Below are 5,326 nucleotides of genomic sequence, written 5' to 3'. Positions count from 1 at the left end.
CTGTCGGCACAGAGCCCGATGCGGGGCTTGAACTCACAAGCTATGAGATCATGACCTGAGCCAAACTCGGTTAAACTTGGATGTTTAACCGACTGAGCCACCCAGGCATCCCCCAAATATTTATCATTTTAACCAGGTGGAAGTGTACAACTCAGTGGCACTAAATATTTCCACCATGTTGTATAGCCATCAGCACTGTCTTCACCTAAAACTTTATCAGCCGCCAAATAAAGTCGGTATCTGTTACACAATAGAGCTCTCTTTGCCCCTCCCCCCAGGCCCCGGTAATCTCTATTTTACCTGGTCTCTGTGAGTTGGACAGTTGTAGGTATGGATATAAGTGGAATCATACAACGTTTGCCCTTCCCCGTATGGATTGTTTCACTGAGCACAGGTTTTCAAGACCCATTCATGTTGTATCATGTTGTATCATGTGTCAGAACTTCATTCCTCATTAAGGCCAAACAACTGTTCCATCGTATGTATAGATTACGTTTGGTTTTTCTCATCTACTGGTGGACGGACACTTGGGTCATTTTACCTTTTGACTATTGCGAACAACGCTGCAGGTGAACACTGGTACCCAGTATTTGTTCAAGCCCCGCTTTCAGTTCTTTGGGGTTTACACCGAGAAATGGATTTGCTGGGTCATGGGGTAATTATTTTTTTTTTAAGTTTTTTAAGTTTATTTATTATTTTTGACAGAGAGAGAGAGAGAAGGAGAGAGGGAGGGAGAGAGAGAGAGAGAGAGAGAGAGAGCAAGCAGGGGAGGGTCAGAAAGTCTCAAGAAGGCTCTGTGCTGTCAGAGCCTGATGTGGGGCTCGATCTCACAAACTGAGGTTATGACCTGAGCCACAGTCCGATGCTTCACCGACTGAGCCACCCAGGTGCACACATGTGCACACATTGTCATGTGGCAATTCTATGTTTAATTTCTTGAGGAACCACTCAACTGTTTTCCATAGTGGCTGCACCATTTTACATTCTCTTTTCTTTTTCTTCTTTCTTTCTTTCTTTCTTTCTTTCTTTCTTTCTTTCTTTCTTTCTTTCTTTCTTTCTTTCCTCCCTTCCTCCCTTCCTCCCTCCCTTCCTTCCTTCCTCCCTTCCTTCCTTCCTTCCTTTTTTTCTTTTTTTTTTTCTATCAAAAATGGAAATTCGCTTGGCTTGTGTAACAGGAAGGTTTGAGGTGGAACCCACATGGTGTGCTTCAGGGACTCACTTGATGCCTCTGAACTTGATCTTGCTCCATGTGTCCCACCTGCCTGCCTCTACCTTCATGTCACCCTCAGGCTCTACATGAGGGCAAGATGTCCGCAGCAGTGCCTGCATCCAGTCCAGCCATGTCCAAGTCCATCTCATTGACTCTGTGAGCTCATCGGAGAAACTTTAGGGTTCTGACTTACCAGAGGGTGACTGGCTTCTGGAAGGCAAAGATAGCAGTTGTGACCATGCTTTTCCCATTTGGTAAATTGGCCCCCAGCTTGGGGAAAAGGCAGCCCCTCACACCCCAGCACTAGGTTTGCGAGTGGAGATTACCATTCCTCTGGTGGGCAGGGACTCTATCACTTGGGATCCTCAGACAAAGAGAACCAGTGGGAAATATATAAAAGGGGATTTGTTCTAAAAGAGGATTTGACTCACAGGCTCATGGAGGCTGATGAGACCTCCTGAGGTCAGGAGGCTAGAGACTCAGGGAAGCTAGTGGTGAAACTCAGTCTGGGTGGAGCCAACAGCAGGAGGAGATTGATGTCCCCACTGATGCAATTGGCCAGATCACCCCTTCCTGTGCTTTTTGTCTATTCAGACTCTCAGTGGCTTGGATGCTGGTCTTCTTGGGGGAGGGGATTGACTTGGCTGAGTCCCCTGATTCAAATGTTAATCTCCTCCCTAACCCCCCTCCCAGACACACCCAGAAAGAATGTGGGCACCCCATGACATAAAATTTACTGTCACAGGGACTCAGATTTTCCATCACGTTTGATCCTTCCTTCTTCCTTGACCTTCATATCCCGTTCACTGTCTGCCCACCGACTCTCCCTGGCAGAGAGTTTTTCTTCTGTCTGATTCACTCCCACTGAGAGCTCTCATTATCTAAGTCTGTGGGAGGTGATTACCACCAGGAGCCTGGATGCGGAGGTGAGAATGCATTCATGCATTCCGGGAGGGAGGTCTATGTTTGTAAACTCACCACAGAACAGAAGAGATGGGCTTTCGGTAGGTCCTGTAAGGGGACAGGATCACTGCCTTCTTGTGACCAATGTAACCTCAGGGCTTCTGAGGCAGTCTCGGGAGACCTGAATGTAAGAGAAAGGTATGGTTAGTTAGAAATATTTAATCAACATGACTGGCAGAAGATGGTGGAGAAAGGGAGAAGGTCAGAAAGTGGCAAGTGCAAGCATCCTAACACGCAGGGCTTTGCGGCCAATGCTGTGTCGCCAGATATTTCTCACAACCCACGATAAATGCTTCTCTGTCCCGAGTCCATGTTCAACAAGGAAGCTACTGATTAGTGACTGGCATCCCGAATAGCTTCGTGACAGAAAAGCAGTGCCTTGGATGGCTGCCCGAAGCGCCCCAGGGCCTTGTGACAAAAGCCCTTTGCTGGATCACTGTTAGAGATGAGGGCTCACAACAGAGCACAGTCTGCCCACCATGGGCAGAGCTCTTGATGTGAACCCAAAGTCATCAGCTACCTGCCTGCTCAGCCAGAGATACACACACGGTGATGCCACTCAGGGAAGACTTCCTTCCCCCGAATCACAGACTTGAGTCCCACTTGCCCTGCATTTGGTCATCTTATTATGTCTCACAATGTCCAAGTGTCTCACAACCTTGGCCTGAATCGGGACTGAATCCAATGACCTGCAAAACTGAGCTTCATATTAAAGCCAACGAGTCAAAAAAAAAAAATCTGTCTCAACTTTAAGTCCTAGGAATCTACCATGGTCACTAGAGCCACCTCATGGGGTGGGTTGCTGGCCTTGGATCTGTCTCTGTTCTCACTCCCTCCTCCTCCCCCCACTCCCCAGCCATGGCCGCCATGCACATGAGTGCATGGTCTTTGGTAAACTGGAAGGGGTTCTCAAACCTACTGCCTCCTGGATTGATCCTCAGCTGGGGGAGAGGGAGAGCCCTAGGGGTGAGACCTGCCTAGTGCTGGGTGCTGGCACCCAGTGGGAAATGAGCATTTTTGTAGCATATGGGGACACAAAGAGTGCAATGGTATCCCAACCAAAGTTCAGAGAACAGGAAGGCAGATAGAGAGCACGGGCCTCTCACACCCATTCTGGGCTGAGACTCGCAGTGTGTGGGGTTAAAGGAGGTTCAGGAAAAGCACCAGTAATGGAAGAAGAAGGCTGAGAAGCATCAGTGGGCTGAACAACAGGAGGTCTGAGGCTGAGGATGTTGAGATTTGTCCTGCAGCCAGAGAGGAGCTGTGTGGCATCCCTGGCCGGGCAGGGCTGACTGTGATCCAACCATCTGTGAACCATAGTGTTTTGCTCTGATGGTTTTAAGAAGGGTGAGCTGCCACTTTCTCCCTGCCTTATCCCCCAGCTGCCCCTTAAATTCTTTTTCTTGTGAAATACATATTAGATATAAGACTATAAAATATATACATATGAGTTCATGAGTAATAGAATCAATGTCTATGCATTTACTACCCAAATTAAGAAATAGATCGTTCCAGAAACTTAGAGGCTCCAGTGTGCCCTCCCGGCTCACACCCACTTCTCCATCCCAGAGTTAATCATTGTTCGGATGGCATTGGGAAGGAGTAGGGGACTGGATAATATGGTGGAAGGCAAGAGCAAATGTAGATGAAGGACTTCCCAGGAAAGAAACAACTAGAGCTTTCCTTTCGGGCTTTTAAAAAAAGTTTTTATTTTTATTTTTTTATTTATTTTGGGAGAGAGATAGAGAGTAAGTGCAGGAGGGGCAGAGAGAGAGAAGAAGAGAGAGAATCTCAAGCAGGCTCCACAATGTCAGTGCAGAGCCTGATGCGGGGCTCAAACTCATGAACTGTGAGATCATAACCTGAGCCGACATCAAGAGTCGGATGCTGAACTGACTGAGCCACCCAGCCCTTCCTTTTGGGCTTTTTTGCTGGCAGTAATGCAACATAGCTGCATGGGCCGTGCCTACAGTCCATGGACTCACTTGGTTGAGATGAAGGGTGCTGGGAGGTGTGCTCCACGCCTACCTCATATGGGGCAATGGAGAAGAGCTGCCAATGGTGAGATATGGATGAGTTCAAGACTTCAGGAGGGACAAGAATACAAGGTCTCTGTATGGCCACAGTTGGCCATAAATTACAGAAAACCCGACTCAGACTGTCTCAAACAAGTAACATAGTTACTGACTCACTTAGCTATAAGTCTTGGGACAGGTCAGACTTCAGCTCCACGTCCATGGTTTTCTTTGTTCTGTCCTTTAATGGGATGGGAACAGTGTTCAAGACCTTGCCTCCAGGCAGGACAAAATCCTAAGGAAGAGGAGAGCATTTCCTTCTGTCGTTTTATCTAAAAAGCATCATTTTTTCCCACAGAACCACTCCTTCCCAACTTCCTTTCCCACCCATCACCCAATGGGTCCATTGCTGAACTAATCTCTGGTGGAAGATACCATCTGTTGAGTGACTCAGGTTTGAGTTCCAGAATCTAGCCTGACTGGGGGTGGGGGTGGGGGTGGGGGAAGATGTGACCAGTTCAGATTGAAGAGACTCAGACCTGAGTGGGGGTCACCATAGCCAAAGGAATGACTGTCACCCTGGAAATTTACTGAAATATCTGTTAGGGCACCACACTTCCTTCCAGATGCATCAGATAGATATTAGGTTGCCAACGTTATAGCAAAAGAATTGTACACATATTCATTTATTTCATCTTCTGATCCCATTACCATTTAGAATCTTATAAAACACCCCAAGTGAACAAGCCTGGGTAACAAGATGCCATCAGTCTCTTTATAACCTTTCCTCTGAAGAGCTCTCTGGATAGTTCAATAATACTCAAAAGAAAGCATCATGTCACCATGATATAAATAACTAGATGGTTGCCCTAAGGACCAGATCCTGGAGATGATGGTTGGAGTAGACTACCACTGAGGGACTCCGGGGTTTAGGATCAGTCTAGGAAAGAGGAGCCTTTCAGGGAATCTTAGAACTCCTCACCTGCAACTCCCAACCCTGTGTGAGGGACAGATATCTACTGTGAAAATTAATGAAGGGAAACCGCACTACAGTGGAGTTGTGACGCCAGCAGGGGGAGCACTCACACCCTATCACTTGTATTTAATGGACTTCAACCAGAAGAGAGGTTCCTGGTTG

At 47.4% G+C, this 5,326-nt stretch overlaps 1 long non-coding RNA gene across 1 annotated transcript; it reads right to left on the bottom strand.

Moving 5' to 3' along the window:
• Positions 1 to 1,167: 1,167 nt before the first annotated feature.
• On the bottom strand, positions 1,168 to 4,477 carry LOC144232583 (uncharacterized). The gene is made up of 3 exons (XR_013335461.1): positions 4,366 to 4,477; positions 2,189 to 2,294; positions 1,168 to 1,420 (listed from the first exon to the last, which is right to left on the bottom strand). It is a non-coding gene; the product is annotated as an uncharacterized LOC144232583 (long non-coding RNA).
• Between the last annotated feature and the right edge of the window lie 849 nt (positions 4,478 to 5,326).

This window comes from Crocuta crocuta, unplaced genomic scaffold, assembly GCF_008692635.1.
Source record: "Crocuta crocuta isolate KB4526 unplaced genomic scaffold, BGI_CrCroc_1.0 scaffold84, whole genome shotgun sequence".
Classification (NCBI taxonomy): domain Eukaryota; kingdom Metazoa; phylum Chordata; class Mammalia; order Carnivora; family Hyaenidae; genus Crocuta; species Crocuta crocuta.
This window is presented reverse-complemented; position numbering and strand designations above follow the sequence as displayed.